Below are 21401 nucleotides of genomic sequence, written 5' to 3' on the forward strand. Positions count from 1 at the left end.
TCCATTGGTCTGTGTGTCTCTTCTTATGCCAATACCATGCTGTTTTCACTACTGTAGCTTTGTAGTATGTTTTGACGTCAGGTAGTGTGATTCCTCCAATTTCGTTTTTCTTTTTCAATATGTCTTTGGCTATTCGGGGTCTCTTTCCTTTCCAAATAAATTTCATAGTTAGTTTTCTAGTTCCTTAAAGAAGGCTGTGTTGATTTTTATTGGGATTGCATTGAATGTGTAGATCAGTTTTGGTAGGATAGACATCTTGATAATATTCAGTCTTCCTATCCATGAACAAGGAATATTCTTCCATTTATTTAGGTCTTCTTTAATTTCCTTGAACAGTCTTGTATAGTACTTGGTGTATAAGTTTTTTACCTCTTTAGTTAAATTTTTTCCTAAGTATTTGATTTTTTTATTTTCTATTGTGAATGGTATTTGTTTCTTGATTTCCTCCTGATCTTGCTCATTATTGGTGTACAGAAATGCTACTGATTTTTGCTCATTGATCTTATAACCTGCAACTTTACTAAAGTCATTTATGAGTTCTAGAAGCTTTGTTGTAGATCTCTCAGGGTTTTCTATGTATAGGATCATGTCATCTGCAAATAATGAAATTTTGACTTCTTCCTTTCCAATTTGAATGCCTTTTATATCTGGTTCTTGCCTCAGTGCTCGAGCAAGTACTTCTAAGACAATGTTGAATAGGAGCGGAGACAATGGGTATCCTTGTCTTGTTCCTGAGTTTAGAGAAAAGGATTTTAGGATTTCTCCATTGTAAACAATGTTGGCTGTAGGTTTTTCGTATATACCCTTGATCATGTTCAAAAAATTTCCTTGTATTCCAATCTTTTGGAGTGTTTTTATCAAGAAAGGGTGCTGTATTTTGTCAAATGCTTTTTCTCCATCTATAGATATAATCATGTGATTTTTTCCCTTCAATCTGTTTATATGGTGTATTACATTGATTTTCTTATGTTGAACCATCCTTGCATACCTGGCATGAATCCACCTTGGTCTTGGTGTATAATTTGTTTAATGTGTTGTTGAATATGATTAGCAAGTATTTTGTTAAGTATTTTTGCATCTAGGTTCATTAGAGAAATTGGTCTGTAATTTTCCTTTCTTGTGGTGTCTTTGTTTGGCTTTGGTACTAGGGTAATGTTGGCGTCATAGAAGGAGTTCAGCAATGTTCCATCTGTTTTGATTTTTTGGAATAGTTTCAGCAGGATTGGTGTTAGTTCTTTCCGGAATGTTTTGTAGAATTCACCTGTGAAGCCGTCTGGCCCTGGGCTCTTCTTAGTTGGGAGATTTTTAATGACTGATTCTATCTCTTTGCTTGTGATTGGTTTGTTAAGATCATCAATTTCTTCTTTCATCTGTTGGGAGCAGTCAAAATAAAGTACACGCCAAACTCAGCAGAGCCAGCAGCATGGCTGCCAGAGAGGAGCCAACTTTCTCGTTTGAGTAAACTATAATTAGTTCACCACAACATGGTGGTTCCCACATCATGGCAGAACTCAAATCTGCCCTGTCACTTCCTTGTTCTTCTCCTTCCCTGCTCCTTTGTTCTCCAGTTTCCTGCCACTACCCAGACTGATAAGATAGTGCACAGGTGCAAGACGGTGAAACTGAAGTCCGCCTTCTACCTCAGCAACAGAAGTAGCCAATCCCTAGCTTCCACCTCCACCCACCACCCTTCCCCTTCCCAAGAGTATATATGCTTTGTTCCCTCAATAAAATTCGCAGCTTGATCAGAACCCTGTCTTGCTGTCATCCTTCGTGTCTCTTGTCCCACCATTCTTTCTCGGCAGGTTTCGAGCCCTCGTTGCCGTCTCGTGGTCTGGGGCAGACTGGCGCCCAACGTGGGGCTCGATGATTCCCTTTAATCGAGAAAAGAACGCTGCTTCACCAAGGAGGGGAGCGCTCCCTGCATATCGGCCGATGAAAGGCCACATCTCAGCGGCGGAAAGGACGACCTCAGCATCAACCCGTGAATTCTTCAGTCATTGGCAGTGGCCAAACGGGTAAGTGAAATACTTCATTTCACTTCATTTCTTTATAATCATGGGACAAGCAGAATCTTCACATTGTTTATTTGCCAGGTAAAAGAGGCACTCAAGACACGAGGAGTTAAGGTTAAAAAGAAAAGTTTAACTGAGTTTTTCAAGTTTATTATCAAAACCTGTCCATGGTTTCCCGAGGAGGGCACAATAAATGCAAAGTGTTGGAGTATAGTAGGTGACTGTTTAACTGACTATTATAAAACTTTTGAACCTGAAAGGGTCCCCGTCACCGCCTTTAGCTACTGGCGGCTAGTACAAGATGTACTAGGAATCACCTCCAACCTCCTGATAAAAAGAATTTAGTTACAGAAGGGGAGACTGCTTTAAAATTAAGTTCTCGACCCCCTTTGGGTTGCAGTAAAAGATCCAAGCATCACTCGCAACCCCATCCTTCACACCCGGGCTCACCCCTCAGCTTAATTTCCCTTGATGATGTTGATATTGAGGGCCCCCACCCTGCCACACCTTCCGCCCCCTCTCCTGAGGATGGAAATGGTGAACACAACCCAAAGACTCTTGATAAGAACATGGAATGCAACCTTGAGCCGCTCCCACTCCCGCCCTTTATACCCCCCCAAATGGAATCTCTTCCAATCTAAATCCTCCGTTTTTATATCCTTTGGCTTTAATGCCTTCTCTTACAAACCTCAAGCAACCTCCCGCTCTTTCAGGTTCTTCTGAAATTAGCGAGCTTCGCGCTGATATGCGCAGTATTCAGGAACTCACTCAAACTCTTATAAGCATCTCACTTCCCGACACCAAAGGCAAAAACCCTCAGCTCACCTTCCCCATTCTGGCCAGAATAACCCTTTTCAAAGTTTGTAGGCAAATTGTGCATGGCTGCAGAAAAACTGGTGATACCAACACAGAAACAGACTTTGTAAAGCAAATTGCCTTTGTAAATGCAAATGTGGCTTATCAGGGCACAGTTAGATCTTATAGAAAGTAGGAGAACTTGTCTGGTTACTTCAGGCTTTGTTCTGAAATTGGCCCCACCTATCAACAAGGCCAGCCACAAGCCCCAAAATCCAAACAAGCTTATAAGGCAATCAACTCTGTTCCAGCAAACGCCCACCCCTTTCACAATTCCTGGGGCTCTCTACTATCTACATGACAATGTAGCTCTGGGCTAGAGAAGACTAATATAGTTAATCCACTGGTATGAGAGAAAAACGTGGCAACATTTGTGTTTTGTTTTATTTCCATGCTAATTCTGATTGGGCTTATTTAACCAAGATAATAAAATGAGTACAAAATTTTTATCAAGGTCTAAAAGGAATTTTCAGTTTTAAATCAATAATTATCTCCAGAACTTAAAGTCTCAGTATAGTCTTACAGTAATTGTCCAAAAATGTGTGCTAATGGTCTGCCTAACTGCTGCTCAAGTTATTTTAACTGATTGCTGATAACTAATAAAAATGTTTCCAAGCACAAGCTTTCATATTACAGGCAACATGAATTCCAGAAGAAATCTTGAAAGGTACAATCTAAGATGTGCTATATAACAGAGGATTTAAAAGCAGCTATACCAAGAAAGTAAAGAATTATGAGTCGATTGTAAATAAATTGTATGTTTCTGTTAATGTGTTGTAATTGTTTTGTGTTTGTCTGTCTGTTCATTCAATGTCAATGTATATTGTGATACCTCCGGATGGTAAATATAAATTACTAGAAATTTTTAAAAGAGCTCTATTCAAATGGCCAAAAATTAAATAAGTGCTTATATTAATACTTAAGTTTATTATATTAATACATAAGTTTAAATGTTAATAAGATATCTACAATAATAAAAATTGGAAGTCTTGATTAACAAAATGAACTGTACGTCTTCATAAAAGGCTGTTCTTGCCTAGATTAAAATGAATAACTTATTTTTCTTCACAGGATAATATAAAGAATGTAAACCTTAAATGAATATTAAAAAGGTTAAAAGTTTGTGAAAATGCTAACTGAAATGTAATAAGTTTTGCAAAAAGGCATATTTTGTCCTAAAGTAGGATGGCTAATTTTTCATAAACTCTTGGAACTTAATTTGCATGTGGCGAGTTGTAGAAGGTATTGTGGTAACTTTAAGTAAGGGAATGTGTTCTGTGAAGGTAAAAGATGTCTTAAAATAATATGGTCTACTTATACGGAAGGTTCAATGCGGATCAGCAGAATATCCATGTCTACATAAAATACCATGACTTTAAAATGCTGTTTGACCTAAAGTAAGGGGGAAATGGAAAGGAGAAATGAGTTTATATGGCTACGAGTTTCTAAAAAAGAGTCTGGAGGCTGGCAGAAGGTTTGCCCTCATGCACAACTGAGCAGAGTCAGAGAGACAGATAAAGCAGATACAACCCCCAGATATTGGTTCCTTTGAGGGCTAAAGAGACCCATGGGAGTTATGGTCATGGCTGATGGGGTTAACTACCAGGGCAGATGGCCCCTCTTTGGAAATGGTGTTTATGAGTGATGAATCTGGACTCAGATGGGATCTCCCTTTATAAGACTTTCATGCTAATGTGCTGGAGGTGCAGTTAATGTTGGGGTTTAAGATATATTTAGGGGATTTGAATCTCTGGACTGACAATGTGATAGCCAGATCCTGAGCCTCAACAGACTCCAGCACCTACAATCTGATTTATTGGACTTACCACACTCAGCTAAGATGGAGGTGAAGAAGGACAACCACCACACCATGGAGCCTAGAGTGATTACAACTGAAAATGGGAGGATTGCATCCAGCATCCAGGTGGAATCTGAGCCTCCTCTTGACATAAAGGTGCAATGGACACAACCAATCCAGTGTCCACATAGAAGAGGTGGCATTGGATTGGGAAAAGTGGACATAATGGACAAAGGGTATGGGGAAAGGCAGGAAGAGATGAGAGGTGGAGGCATCTTCGGGACATGGAGCTGCCCTGGATGGTGCTTCAGAGGTAATCACCGGACATTGTAAATCCTCACAGGGCCTACATGATGGAATAGAGGAGAGTATGGGCCATGATGTGAACCAATGTATATGAGGTGCAGAGGTGCCCAAAGATGTACTTACCAAATCCAATGGATGTGTCATGATGATGGGAACGAGTGTTGTTGGGGGGGGGGGAGAGGGGGGGTGGGGGGGTGGGGTTGAATGGGACCTCACATATATATTTTTAATGTAATATTATTACAAAGTCAATAAAAAATAAAAAAATTAAAAAAAAAATAATATGGTCTATATGGTTATGGATAATTATAAGAAGTTTAATGAAGCATTGTTTAAATTAAGGTATTTAAATGGCTAATGCCAAAAAGTCATTATTAAATATATATAAAACTGAAATGATGATGATAAATAATAAAAGGTAATTTTATAACAGGAAAACTTGTTGGTGGCTAGTCTTCCCTGCAAACGGGCTTCTAGGGGACTGTTTCTGGTATTACATGCTACTAAGTATTTAAAGTGAAGAAAAGTTCATTATTTTAACAAGCTCATTTAGTGTTGATGGCAGTGATATGTTGTAAGACGTTTGCCTGGTAACTTAGTATGTGGGATATATGGAATGTGTTTTTATTACTAAGGAAACAGGAGATGATTTCATCCTGAAATAAAATGATTGATTATTGAGAAAGAGTAAAATGTGGGACAAATGAATACTGAAAGTGTAGAAGGTTTGTGGAAAGAAAATATTATTGTTAAAGTTAAGTAAGATTTGATGGGTCTGTCTATAAAGTTTGAAAAAGCCTTAGTATCAAGTAGTATGTATCAAAGTTAAAAATATTGTTCTTTTTCAAAGTCTCTGAAATCATTAGTCTGTTTTTGTGAAAGTTTATGGAAAGTTTATATCCTGAATAATTAGTATACAAAGAGTCTGTTTTATCAAAACAGCTTCTTATGCTTTAACCGCATCATTTCCTCAGTGTTCAAGGAAGAAAGGGTCTTATCTCTTTTAAAGGAAATAATGTTTAAACCTGCTTTCTAAAAATCAGATCCTGAAAAGCAGCCTTTTATTTCAAACTAATTATAAGAGATTTGTTCTTTTACCTTGAAAGAAAAATTAAAGTAATAATTAAGTTCATTTGATATGTTATAAGTTAAATAAAAGGTGTTTTAAAGTGTTATAAAATTAACAAGTTTTTTCTTTCCTTTAACCCTCTGTTAATTAAAGTTGTCTGAGTAAAAGTTTTCTATAAATGCTTAAGAGTGTATAAAGTTACCAATATTTCAGCATAATATTAAAGAAAAGTACAATGTGGTTGATTATGGTTTTAATTATTATAAAAGAGTATATGTCACAAAAACAACCTCTTATCATAGATTAAAGTAACAACACTAGTATGCAGCAATCCCAAATACTTCTAGTTTGTTGCAAAAAGTTAAAGTCCAGCTGTATTGCTATCACTTTGTTTTAAAACTTGCTAAGACTTTCTTTAGTGTCTTCTTAGACAAATAAAGCCAGCTGCATTCCTCTATCTGTAAAAAACCCAACAGTAAACTCTTGCAGTGCTTTTCAAGGCTGTGTGCATAGCCCAACCATCCTGTACAGTATTTACTGATAGTAATAGTAATGGAAAAGCAGCATACGTTACTTTTCAAAAAGAACAGGTTTAGCCAACTCCTTATTCATCTGCTCAATGCACAGAGCTTTAAGCCATCATTAAAGTTTTACAAATGTTTTAAGAGCCCTTGAACATTGTCTCTGACTCTAAATATGTAAGTCTTACTTACTGTCAAGCATATTAAAACAGCTCATATCTTTGCTACTGATGAGTTATCTCAACTTTGCGCTGACTTGCAACATCTCATTAGGTTAAAACCTATTTACATTATTCATATATCTCTCATGCCTCTTTGCCTAGTCCTATGACATCAAATAATGCTTGAGCTGATTTATTAGTAAGGTGTTTACAAAGTGCTTGCAATTGCCATGCTTTAACTCATATTAATGCTAAAGGCCTGTGAAATAAATATCAAAAGTTAACAAGACTACAGGCACAAGGAATTATCTGTACCTGTCCCACCTGTGGACCCTTAACTACAGTGTCTTTTCAGGCTGGGACTAATCCCAGAGGCCTGAGTCCTAATCAATTATGGCAAATGGATGTTACTCACATACCATCCCTTAGTAAACTACAATCTGTTCACATTTATATTGACACTTATTCTCATTTTACGTGGGCTACTCCTCAAAGTGGGGAACAGTTTCATCATGTTCACTCACACCTCTGGTCTGCTTTTGCTGTAATGGGATGCCCTCTGAAAATTAAAACTGATAATGGACCTTCTTACATTAGTAAATCCTTTGAATCTTTCTGTTTAAAATATGGTATTGAACATGATACCAGCATTCCTTATAATCCTACAGGTCAAGCCATAATTGAATGCAGCCATCATACCCTAAAAACTATGCTTTTAAAACAAAAAGGGGGAGATGATGGTATTATAACACCGAAAGATCAATTAGCTAAAGCTTTATTTACTTTACATTTTCTTAATGTTTATAATTCATTAACACCTGTGGAATGTCACTTTGGAAAATGTCAAACATCTACAGTAGACACAGGAAATGAAGATCAACCAATATTCTGGAAAGATATTTTAAGCAATGTATGGAAAAAAGGCAGGATTATAGTAAGGGGGTGAGGCTATGCTCTTATCATTTCAGAAAATGGAGAACAAATTTAGTTATCTGCAAAAAGGATTAAACTCCAGAATGAAGAGATGGAGTCTTCTACAACTTCTGATGATGGTGATCGTAAGTAATAAGGAAGCTGCCAGTAATTACACTTATTAGGCCTATGTACCTAACCCCCCATTACTTAGTGTTAACCTGGAAAAGTCCATTCTTTCATATATATCTGAATAAAACCCATATATTCCCTATACCAATTGATAATCGATTGCCAATTAAACCCTATTAAGAAAAAGAATCGATAATCTCATATTACCATTTGATTATCAATGCTTATGCATTGGTAATCATCTTTCCTGTATGTATGTTAAAAATCAGGCCATAGCTATCTTCAAAAATAATAATACTCAGTTCATTGTGACTTTATTTCCCTCTTACGATTTAATCATGACTAAAAATCCTACTTATGGTTGTCCGCAAAAAGACAGTAGGGATAAAGAAGGATGGCAAGAATGCCATATAAGAAGAGAATCTGTCATTTTTAATGATTCCTATGGAATAGTGTGGGAAAGTGCTCCTATGGGGAGTCCCATTGAATATAATAACAGATTTATTTGGCATAGTCTAAATAGTAAAGGACAACAAAAAATAATTTTTACTAAAAATAATAGTGTTTGGAGACAGAAAGGGAAATGGATCCCTTCTCCATGGTGTAATATTACATCTATACATAAACAAAAGAATTTGTGGAAAGTTTTTCTAGGAATAGCTTCTACTATAGAATGGATTGGGAATAATAGTAAGAATAGTCAATATCTGCATTTAAATCAAATTCATCCTCAGGCATATGTAAGAGATCCTTATATCAAATAGACTCTCTAGCTGAGGTAGTGTTACAGAAGAGGGTTAAAGCTGCTTACAGCAGAACGTGGAGGAATGTCTAGCTCTGCAGGAACAGTGCTGCTTTTATGCCAACAAATCTGGCATTGCTCAAAATAAAGGTAAAAGGCTTCAAGTGCAACATTCTTAATACCCCATAATAATACAAAATGGCTGTGTTCCTCCACTGGCCTGACCCCATGTCTTAGCATCCAAGCCCTCAACACCGCCCGTGAAACCTGCATGCTTGCTATTATACTCCCCTGCATTTATTTTCATAATGATAACCAATTCTTTGACTCCTGGCAGCACCACCTTCTACCAGCCTATGTACAAAAAAGAGAAATCATTACCGCCATCACAATCGCTTCACTTTTAGGTCTCGCTGGAGCTGGTACTGGAGTAGCAGCCCTAACTACACAACAAATTTCTTTCTCCTCTATCAGGCGAACCGTCGATGAAGATATAGCCCGCATCGAAACCTCCATTTCCCATCTAGAAAAGTCCCTAAATTCATTATCTGAGGTTGTCCTCCAAAACCGCAGAGGGCTAGAAGCTTAAGGAGGGAGGGATTTGTGCAGCATTAGAAGAGGAATGCTGCTTTTATGCTAATCATTCCAGCCTTATTAGAGATAACATGGCTCAGCTCAGAAATGGACTAGCAAAGTGTAAAAGAGAAAGGGAAGCCCAGGGAAATTTCTCCTGGGGATTCAATGGAATCCTTCCTTACATCCTCCCTATACTAGGACCATTAATAACTATACTTCTCATACTGTCTTTCGGACCTTGGGCCATAAAAAGAATTATCAAGTTAGTCAAGGACCAAATTGACTCCGCTCTTGGCAGGCCTATCCAGGTGCATTACCACTGGCTCCACCTCGCTGACCAGGTTGTGTCTATGGACCATCCAGACTGCCTCCCCTCCTGGATGAACTCTCACTGCCAATAAGCTGCTGAGTGCAAGGCACAGCACTGCAGGAGACAGTTAGAGGTAAGCACAACCTAACTGATCTCTGAGAAGTATGCCTCATTGTTACAGGGGTGTGCTCTGTTTGCTAAGGCCACTAGGCAGGGTGCTTCGACTGCACTCGGCCTGCATAGATGAGCGGGATGCATCGATAGCATTCTGACTGCTCAGGGAGCTGGGCTGGCTAGCCAATGATGGGCAAGTGAACCGACCTAACAGTCAACCTAAGACAGGGACATGGCCTTTTGCTGCCATGCCTCCCCATGTTGGCATGACTGGTCACGCGCGTGAGTGAGCTGAAATGGCTCACCGGGTGTGGTTCTGACCTAAGACAGGCACAGCCCCCCCTCATTCCATTTGCCTTTGCTGCACACTCAATAAAACCCCTTCCCGAAAAATCAGAGCCATCTACATCAGGGAAATGAGGCCTCTACTTCCCTCAGCTAGGCTACAAGAAATACTCTGCTAATAAAAGAAAAAGGGAGGAGATGTTGGGAGCAGTCAAAATAAAGTACACGCTGAACTCAGCAGAGCCAGCAGCATAGCTGCCAGAGAGGAGCCAACTTTCTCATTTGAGTAAACTATAATTAGTTCACCACAACATGGCGGGTCCCACATCATGGCAGAACTCAAATCTGCCCTGTCACTTCCTTGTTCTTCTCCCTCCCTGCTCCTTTGTTCTCCAGTTTCCCACCACTACCCAGACTGATAAGATAGTGCGCAGGCGCAAGACGGTGAAACTGAAGTCCGCCTTCTACCTCAGCAACAGAAGTAGCCAATCCCTAGCTTCCACCTCCACCCACCGCCCTTCCCCTTCCCAAAAGTATATATGTTTTGTTCCCTCAATAAAATTTGCAGCTTGATCAGAACCCTGTCTTGCTGTCATCCTTCGTGTCTCTTGTCCCACCATTCTTTCTCGGCAGGTTTCGAGCCCTCGTTGCCGTCCCACGGGCCGGGGCATTCATCAGTATGGGTTGCTTATGTGTTTCTAGGAATTTGTCCATTTCCTCTGAATTGTCATTTTTGTTGGAATATAGTTTTTCAAAGTATCCTCTTATGATAGTCTTTATTTCTTGGGGTCAGTGGTGATATCGCCTTTCTCATTTCTTATTTTGTGTATTTGCATCTTCTCTCTTTTTTTCTTTGTTGGTCTCGCTAAAGGTTTATCAATTTTGTTGATCTTCTCAAAAAACCAGCTCTTGGTCTTGTTTATCTTTTCAAGTGCTTTCTTATTTTCTATTTCATTTAGTTCTGCTCTTATCTTTGTTATTTCCTTCCTTCTTCTTCCTGTTGGGTCACTTTGTTGTTGTTTTTCTAATTCCTTCAAATGTGCAGTTAATTCTTCAATTTTTGCTCTTTCTTCTTTTTTGATATATGAATTTATGGCTATAAATTTCCCTCTCAGTACTGCTTTTGCTGCATCCCATAAATTTTGGTATGTTGTGTTATCGTTATCATTTGTTTCAAGGCAGTCATTGATTTCTTTTGAGATTTCCTCTTTGACCCACTGTTTTTCTAAGAGTGTGCTGTTTAATTTCCAAATCGTGATGTGAAACCTGGGCCTCTGTCCCTTGCAAATTTCCAGCTTGACTCCACTGTGGTCAGAGATATTGTTTTGTATGATTTCAATCTTTCTGAATTCATTCAGCCTTTCTTTGTGGCCTAGCATATGGTCTATCTTGGAGAATGATCCATGTGCGCTTGAGAAGAATGTATATCCTGCTGTGTTTGGGTGTAATGATCTATATATGTCTATTAGTTCCAGCTCCTCTAATATATTGTTCAAATGTTTTGTTTCTTTAGTGATTCTCTTTTGAGATGTTCTGTCCAAGGTAGATAGTGGTGTATTAAAATCCCCCACTATGATTGTAGATGCATCTATTGTTTCACTTAGTTTTTCCAGCATTTGTCTCACGTACTTAGAGGCACCCTTATTAGGAGCATAAATATTTATGATTGTTCGATCTTCTTGACAGATTATCCCTTTCACTAAAATGTAGTATCCTTCTTTGTCTCTCACAATTGTTTCACATTTAAAGTCTATTTTGTCTGATATTAATATAGCTACTTCTGCCTTTTTTTGGTTATTGTTTGCTTGTATGATTGTTTTCCAGCCATTCACTTTCAATCTCCATGCATCTCTGGGTCTAAGATGTGTCTCTTGTAGACAGCATACAGATGGGTTATATTTCCTTATCCAATGTCCCAGTCTGAATCTTTTGATAGGTGAGTTTAATCCATTGACATTCAGTGTTATTACTTTCAAGGAATTATTTGTGTTAGCCATATTTTTATTGGATTTGTGTTTGTCATATTTTGTTTGTATTTTTTTCCCCGTCTAGTTTGTCTTTTTTTTGTTGCTCTTATACTCTTCTCCAACTCTGCCTGTCCTGTTTTTTCCTTTCTTCCTGCAGAACTCCCTTTAGAACTTCTTGAAGGGGAGGTTTCTTGTTGGTATACTCTTTCAGTTTCTGTTTATCTGCAAATATTTTGAACTCTCCATCATGTTTGAATGTTAGTTTAGCTGGATATAGTATTCTTGGTTGGAAATTTTTTTCTTTTAGTACCTTGACTATATCATACCACTGCCTTCTTGCCTCCATGATTTCAGATGAGAAATCAGCACTTAATCTTATGGAGCTTCCCTTGTATGTGATGGTTTTCTTTTCTCTTGCTGCTTTTAGGATTTTCTCTTTGTGTTGAGCATTGGATAATTTGATGAGTATATGTCTTGGGGTGGTCCTGTTGGGGTTTATGACCAGTGGAGTGCGCTGTGCTTCTTGGATATGTACGTCTGTCTCTTTCAGTAGATTTGGGAAGTTTTCAGCCATTATTTCCTGCAACACTCCTTCTGACCCCTTTTCCTTCTCTTCTCCTTCTGGAATACCTATAATACGTATATTTGAGCATTTTGCATTGTCATTCAGGTCCCTAAATCCTAGCTGGATTTTTTCTATCTTTTTATCGACCCCTTCTACTATCTGTTTGATTTCTGATGTACTGTCTTCCACATCACTAATTCTCTGCTCTGCCTCTTCTAGTCTGTTGATATTTGCTGCAAGTGTATTTTTGATTTCTTGAACTGTGGTGTTCATTCCCATCATGTCTGTTATGTTTTTGCATATATCTGCAATTTCCCCTCCCAGTGTTGTCTTCATGTTGTTAACCTCTTTCATTACTTCATCAAATTTGTTGGTGATAAATGTTCTGAGATCTTTCATTGCTTGTGCGAAGTTCTGCTCCCCTTCCTGATTTTTAGTTTGTTGATTGGATTCAGCCATGTTTTCCTGATTACTGATTTGGTTTGTCAATTTTTGTTGCTTTCTGGTCATCCTTTTATCTTGACGGGTTTAATCAGTTCCTTAGCTTCTTTGTCTAGTCTTGGAGATTAATTAGCTGTTATTTTTGTGTAAGTGTTATATCTTCTTTTTGTCACTTTGTTCTTCTTATTCTAATTTCTTGTTGCTGGTTAAGCTCACTTTAAAGGAAAGTATTAGTTCCAGGGAAAGGCAATTGTGTAAGCAAGGAAAAAGTGTAGAGTAGTGTTGGTGATATATATTAACAAAGCAAGAATATGAGATCTGGGAGGATGGAGGTTAGATTCATGTAGATTGTGTAGAGTTATAGCTGTAGGTAGAGTACCTATTATGAGGTAGATGACTGAATATGGGAGGAATATGGTATGAACTACAAAGCTATTGTTTTCGTGAGAGAGGGAAAAAGAAAAGAAAGGTAATAGTTTCAAGAGTGGATACCAGACAGAAAACAAAACAAAGGTATTAGAAATTAAGAGTTAGACACTTTGTGGATCAAAGAATGGGAGGTGGGAGCTGGAATATAGGAGAGACAGTGGATGATAGTGGATATCAAGATGCAGGGGAAGGGGGATAGTGTAGGTAGCCTAAATCAGGTCACACAGAAATGAGGCAGTGGAGGATGGGAAAACCTAGCAAATGTGAGGTGTTCCCTGTAGCACCTATTGTATACTTGAATTAAAATAAAATAAGTGGAAAATGAGGGACAAGAGGGAGAGAGAAAACCAAAAAAGAAAAACTAATAATAATAAAGAAAAAAAGAAAGACGAGAAGAAAGGAAGAAAGAAAAAGAGGGTGGGTAAATGGTGGGGAACAGGTAGGGGGAAGAGAAATACAGGTATACACGAGCCACAATTGCAACACTATCTAAAACAACAACGAAGAAACCCCTAAATAACGGTGTAAAAAAAGGACTTTGGGGGACACGCTAGGAGAAAAGACTAGGGGATAATGCAATATTAGCAATCAGGACATCAAAAAGAGTAAAAAATAAGATAAAATGAAAATAAAAACAAAACAATATGAACCAATAAAGATAAAACGCAAATGTTAAGGTCCAGGGCACTCAAGGACCCCAGGTAGACCCCAGGGCATGATGGATTCAGGGATGGCAAGTCTGAGACACTGAAGACTCAAGAGGTGTGAGTCTGGGGTGTGGGCCACCAGAGTCCAGGGGACCCAGACCTGGCAACCTCAAATCTGGTCAACAGGAAGCTTAGGAGCCCTGCAGTGCAACACAGCCCTCAGGGATCCCCGTAGCTGGGTGCCAGCCCCATGGGGTCAGCCAGATCTGCAAACTCTATATTTAATGTCTGAACCCTGCAATTCACCTACTCCTCAGGGTTTCAGCCTTTGGACAGCTCCCTCCCTATGCTCCCATGCAACAGTCACTTGAGGGCGCCTCCACACCACAGCCAGTTCAATGACCCAGATCCCAAGCCCCGCCGGGTGGGCTGGGCTTCAGCTGGAAATGCCGAAAACAGACTCCAAAACCAGAAGTCCCAAACTTCGCAAAATATTCCCCAATCGGCTTCCAGACGTGTCCCCCTCCCTCACTGGACCCTGCAACAATCTCCCAATTGTGTCCCCTTATTGCCAAAAATCCAATTCCGTTGCAGATCGGCAGCCGGACCTGTGGGGATGGGGCTCCAGGCGGAAGCGCTACCACCCCTGTCCACAACCAAAACGTCCCCTGCTTCACAACAAAACACCATCTGTCTCCCCAAATCGATCTGCAAAGGAGTCCTGTCCCATCAACCCCTCACCAGTCCTCCCAGTACCCGCAAATTCCTCAGCACCGCAGAGCCTCCAAAAACAAGGAAAAAAAACCCTGGCCACCGCAGCTCCCTGAGCTGCAGCAGCGCCCAATACCGCGGGTCCGCCCACCCAAGGAGGGAACTTTCTGGGCCCAGCTGGGACCTCCGTTTATATATTATAGATGTATCCTCTCTGTTACCTTCCCACCAAATCGACATCCAGACACCTTCCAACCAGCAAAAATCCCCGAAACAACACGGTCCCAAAGAGCCTTCAACACTGCCCAGCTGCCCCCTGCAGAGACATTACCAGGCAAGCTCACTCAGCCACCATCTTGCCCCAACTCCTCTCAACTTTTTATTGTATGTTTTTATATACAACTCAAGTTAACCACTTTCAAGTTACAATTCAGTAGAATTAATTACATTTATAATATTGTGCTACAATCATCAATATTCACTATCCCAACTTTTTCATCACCTTAAAAAGAAACTGGGGAAATGGACTTGGCCCAGTGGTTAGGGCATCCGTCTACCACATGGGAGATCAGCGGTTCAAACCCCGGGCCTCCTTGACCCATGTGGAGCTGGCCCATGCGCAGTGCTGATGCGCGCAAGGAGTGCCGTGCCACGCAGGGGTGACCCCCATGTAGGGGAGCCCCACTGCACAAGGAGTGTGCCCCATAAGGAGAGCCGCCCAGCATGAAAGAAAGTGCAGCCTGCCCAGGAATGGTGCCACCCACACTTCCTGTGCCGCTGATGACAACAGAAGTGGACAAAGAAACAAGATGCAGCAAATAGACACAGAGAATAGATAACCAGGGGATGGGGGAAATTAAAAATAAATAAATAAATCTTTAAAAAAAAAGAAAGGAAAAGAAACTGCCCTCATTAAGCAATAATTCCTTCCCTCTCTCCTTGTCTATCCCTGCTCCCTTGTAATCTATAATATATTATTGGTATCTATGAAATTTGTTTATTCTATATATTTCATGTGAACAAGATCACACTATATCTTTTTGTGACTGGCTTAATTCACTTAACATGATTCCTCAAGATTCATTCATGTTGTAGCAACATGTATCATAACTTCAATCCTTCTTACAGCTGAATAATATTCAGTTGTGTGTATATATCACATTTTGTTTTTATGTTCATTTGTTAATGAACACTTGTGTTGCTTACTACCTTTGGGTTACTATGAATAATGCTGCTATGAACATTAGGGTACAAATATCTGAGTGCCTGCTTTCAATTCTTTTGAGTATACACCAAGAAGTGAGATTGCTGGGTCATATGGTAGTTCTATTTTCAATTTTCTAGCCTACCACCAAATGATTTCCACAGTGGCTACACCATTTTACCATGCCACCAGCCATGTATAAGTGTGAGTATTTCTCTGCATCCTTGCCAAAACTTATATTCTGATTAAAAGAAAATAATAGCCACCCTCTTGGGTGTGAAGTAATATCTCATTGTGATTTTGATTTGTATTTACCTGATGACAAATGATGTTAAATACTTTTTCATGTGCTTATTGGCTATATGCACATATTCTTTGGAGAAATGTCTTTTCAAGTTCTTTGCCTATTGTTTTGACTTTATTTTTAGAGAAGATTTAGATTTACATTTGCAGAAAAAATTACACCATGTAACCCAACACCACCACCACAACACACACACACACACACACAGGCAGTTACCCCTATTATTGACATCTTAGATTAGTGTGGTACATTTGCATATTTTTTGAGTTTTTTATCTTTTTGCTGTTGTATTTATATTCTTTGTGTATTCTGAATTATGAGATATATAGTTACTAATTATTTTCTCCAATTGTGTAGGTTATCTTTTCACTGTTTTGAAAGTTTCCTTTTATGTGCAAAAGTTTTTAATTTTGATGAAGTCCATTGTATTTATTTCTCCTTTTGTTGCTTGTACTTTTGGTGTCATACATAAGAAATCACTATCAAATTTAAGGGTATGAAGATTCCCTGCTAAGTTTTCTTCTAAAAGTTTTATATTTTTAGCTTTTATGTTGAGGACCTAATCAAGTTAGTTTTTATATATAGTGGGAAATAGGTTCCACCTTCATTCTTTTGCAAGTTTCCCCTACACCATTTGTTGAAGAAATTGTTCTTAATCTAATTAACGTAGTTGGCACCCTTTTCAAAAATCAATTGGCCATAAATAAACACATTTATTTTTGAATTTTCAATTGTATTTCAATGGTCTATATGTCTATCTTTATGCCAATACCACATGTTTTGAATACTGAGACTTTATGGTAAGTTTTGAGATCAGGAGGTATGAGAACTCCAATATTTTTCTTCTTTTGAAATATTGATTTGATTATTTGGAACCCTTCATGATTCCATATGAATTTGAAGATCAGCTTTTCCATTTCTACAAAAGAGGCTGCTGGGATTTTGAAGGGTATTTAATTAAATCTGTAGGATGCTTCGGGTAGAGTGTTGACATCTTAATAATATTAAGCCTTCCAATCCATGAACACAGGTTGCCTTGCTATTTACTTAGGTCTTCTTTCATTTTCTTACATCAGAGTTTTGTCATTACAGTGTACAAGTCCTTCACTTCCTTGGTTCAATTTACTTCTAGGTATGCTATCATTTTAGGAGCTATTGTAAATAGAACTGTTTTTTAAATTTCCTTTTCAGAATATTCTTTGCTGTTGTATAGAAAAACAGGTAATTTTTACATGTTAGTCATGTAGCCTACGACATTTCTGAACTTGTTTTTTAATTCAAGCAGTTTTCCTGTAGATTCTTTGGGATTTTCTTTATAAAGGATCACATCATCATGAATAGAGATTTTCCTTCTTTCTTTATAAAGGATCACATCATCATGAATAGAGATTTTCCTTCTTTCTTTCCAGTTTGGATGTCTTTTTTTTATTTTCTTGCCTAATTATTCTGGCAAGGACTCCCAGTACAATGTCAAATAGCAGAAATGAAAGTACACATCCTTGCACTTGACCTCAGGAGGAAGGCTTTCAATCTTTCACCATTGAGTATGTTAGCTGTGTGTTTTCCATATATTCCTTTTATCATGTTGAGGAAGTTACCTTCTATTTCTGTTTGTCTGAGTGTTTTTATCATGAAATGGTGTTGGATTTTGTCAAATGCCTTTCTTTATCAATTGAGAAGATCATGATCTTTTCCTCATTCCCATGCTAATGTAATCTATTACATCGATTGATTTTTATGTATTGAAATACATTTGCGTTCCTGGGATAAATCCTAGTTGGTCATAGTGTTTAATCCTTTTATATGATTCTTGATTAGGTTCTGGATTAAATCCTGAAAGCTGAAGAGCATATTAATGGATCTGCAGACTCAAGAAATGCAAGTCAAGCTAACAGTGGAGAAAGGTGAGGATCAGTTCCCCCTAGAATCACCCAAAGGCTCATGAACTGACAGATCCAGTATCTCAGGATTGGGCGTGAAAGAAGGTGGTTAAAATGAGAACCTAGCAAAAACTATTTTGAGAGTTAAATCCCTGATACCCTTTCCTCAACTCACCTCATTGTCTTCCCCTTCCCTACACCAGCAAAATTCCAGAGATCTATTAAGTGTGGCTCAAAGAGGAACTTGTGTATTGTTCAGTATTAAGTGCTGTACCTATATACCTGAAGAATACATCTCTTCTATTCTAGATCATATGCAGAGGGATATTGAACATGTTAAAAGTCCTAGTAAACTTAATTCATTTTCTAAGTGGTTAGTGAATGTGCCTAAAATATAAACGAGTGGCTCCCTTAAGTACTATCTTTATTTTGCTTAGCATATGCTTGTCTTGTTGCCTTTGTTGTCTTTGAGAGTTTATGTCTAGGGCAGTGCCTTTTGGCTGTCCTATGCATAACCACAGCCATGGGATCTGGGGTTAGCAGTTTATAGCAAACCCAGCAGGCCTACCACAATCTTTCCTTAGTGTTAACCAACAGAGTAGAGAAACTAGCTGTGACTTAGAAGTCCATAGACAGCAAATACACTCTCATGCCACTGTGAGGCTGTAAAATTGCAGAACCCTAAACATGCTAACAGTGGTACATGGAGAAACCTCCCTATTACTCAGGGAGGAATGCTGTTTCTATGTAACAGTCCTAGACAGCATTTGAAAATTACAAGATCATGTCCATTGACTTCAGGAGGATGTAGCCTCTGGAGGTGCCTGGTCTGTCTCATTCTCATGGTCCAGTATGTCATGGCTGCCCCCCACTTTTGGGTCACAATCCACCATCTTCTTTATCCTTTTAGTAGAACCATGTATCTTCAAATTTCTGTTTATTTCTTCTAGAATCAATGCCTTCCAGAACAAGGTATTAGTCACACAGAGATTTCATCCAGTTCCAACCATGGAGCCAGACCTGCCTTCCCTCAACCTTAATAGAATAGAGAGTTTCACACCCTGTCAGACAGGGACTAATCCCCTAACCAGCAGGAAGCAGCTACAGAAGAATGACCATTGCCCTTCAGCTCCCCATTAAGAATAAAGGTGTAAACTCTCTGAGGGGGCAGTTAAGGCAGCTTAGTATAGGGAAAAGGGAAGATGAGTCACAGCTGGAGCTGGCAGAGAACATGGTTGTGAAACCCCACCCAGAAACCTCCTGGGAGCAGGCTGCTATACTAAGAATAAAGCTGGGAAGACCCCACTGATATCCTGGCCGTGAAGTCCCATTTGGAACACTTTCTGGTGTAAAGGATATCCCCAAATAACTACAAACAGGCATCCTCATTTGTCCCAGAGGTCTCCAAGCAAAAGCCCTCACCATGGGTCCCCTGAGAGGTAACAGGTTGGGATCATAAGGCAATAAGAACAGCAAACAGCTGGGGCCTCATTATGGAAGGGGAGGAGAAAATGCCTTAAAAAGGCTTATCTTGGGGGCCCATGTGCACATCTTACCCTGTAGCATGCCCATACCTGTGTATTGGTTTTCTTTTTTGTTTCTTAATAAACTCTTTATTCCCTTGCCTACCTTATGGTATGTCCTTAAATTCTTTTATGTGAAATAGCCAAGAACCTAGAAGCCCAGAACCCAGAGCATTCCTCTAATGTTAGAGGATGAGCCCACACAGCTGGCAACCCCTCAGCTTCCCAAAGGTCCGTGGACATGGATGTAGTTGCCCAGGCAGTGGGGCCAGGTGGTAGAAGACATGCATGCTGCTGTGTGCCCCCAGACTGGTCCTCAGGACAGTTGTCTCTTCTCTGAGAAGGGCTCTCTCTCTGGCTCTGTGCTGACCCTCTGGACACAGGGAGTGGGTGTCATCAGGTCTCCCCTCCAGGTCATTTTTGCCATGGATTATCTGGTTTCTATGGCCATGGGTAACTTTGTTCACATTGGCTCAGCTTAGGTCATCTACCATCTGTACTGCTAGAATGCCAAGTTCATCAGTAAATGCCTCATGGGGGATCTGCTCTGCTTGGTGAGGGCTCATAAGACAAGGTGAAGGAGGTGATGGACTTTGAGACACTGTGCCAGAGGCAGTCAAGATCCTCAAGAAAAATAAACTGCACAGGATCTCCAAAGGTGAGGCCAACATGTGGAAGAAAATTAAACTCCTGAGGAGGTTACAGCACAAGTACTAGATCCAGCTGGTGGGCATGCTGTACAATGAAGAGAAGCAGTTGTTGTATGTGATGATTGATTATTGTGTCTGTGGCTTGCAGAAAATTCTGGTCAGTGTGTCTGAGGAAAGGTCCCCTGTATGCCAGGCCCATGGGTACTTCTGCCAGCTTATTGACAGTGCTTGAGTACCTGCACAGCCAGGACATCATGCACAATGATATCAAGCCTGGGAACCTACAGCTCATCACCAGCATGATGCTCAAGATTATCAGACCTGTGTGTGACCAGGCCCTGCCCTGGTTCACTGAGGATGCCACATGCCACATGAGCCAGAGCTCTCTGGCATTCCAGCTGCCTGAGATTACCAATAGTCTAGACACCTTCTCTGGCCTCAAAGTTAACATCTGATCAGCAGGGGTCATGCTCTACATCATGACAGGCCTGTACCCCTTCAAAGAGAACATCTACAAGCTGTTTGAGAACATCAGGAAGGGAGACTATATGCTTCTGGCCAAGTGTGGCCTACCTCTCCCTGACCTGCTCAAAAGGATGCCTGAGTATGAACCTGCCAACATATCTGGCAGCACATCAGTTTCCAGAAGAAGCACGTGCCATTCAGGGCAGTTGTGCTTATTCTGGTGAGCAGGGATTCTGAGGCCCCTAGCACAGCATGATAGTGGTACCATACCTGGAGGACCTGCATAGCTGAGCTGCTGAGGGAAATGATGATGACATCTTTGACATTGAGGATGACATCATCTACACAGGACTTCACAGTGCCTGAAGGTGTGGCTGGCCAGATCAGACAGAACTGGTGCCTACCCAAGGCCCTTAAATTCCTGCATGAACAACATGGAGTTGACACAGCTAAGCACCAAATCTAGGGCAGAGCACTAGGCCAGCACCACCACCCACCCTGCCAGCAATGCCTGCTCTGATGACAGCAAGATCTGCCAGCTGTTGGCCTGCAAACAGCAGTGAAGACACCCACCTGTAGCCTTCCTCTAGGGCCCCCTGTCTGGGGCCACACCCAAGGCCCTCCTCAGTCTTCCCACCCACTGCTGGCCCAGTGCATGCCTGGGATGGATACCACAACACCCTCTATGTTGACTGATCTACAGCAATCAGGTGCCTCCTGGAGGGTCAGGGCAGGGTAGCAGTGGGGACCAGGGCCCTGCCCTCTCCTCAGACACCTGCATATGCAGCACCTCTTGCCAATGGACATGAGTTCCTGTTG

At 40.1% G+C, this 21401-nt stretch overlaps 1 pseudogene; it reads left to right on the forward strand.

Moving 5' to 3' along the window:
* Positions 1-1935: 1935 nt before the first annotated feature.
* LOC101418288 (serine/threonine-protein kinase STK11 pseudogene) lies at positions 1936-21145 on the forward strand (annotated as a pseudogene).
* Positions 21146-21401: the final 256 nt, after the last annotated feature.

The sequence above is a fragment of the Dasypus novemcinctus genome, chromosome 6 (genome assembly GCF_030445035.2).
Source record: "Dasypus novemcinctus isolate mDasNov1 chromosome 6, mDasNov1.1.hap2, whole genome shotgun sequence".
Classification (NCBI taxonomy): domain Eukaryota; kingdom Metazoa; phylum Chordata; class Mammalia; order Cingulata; family Dasypodidae; genus Dasypus; species Dasypus novemcinctus.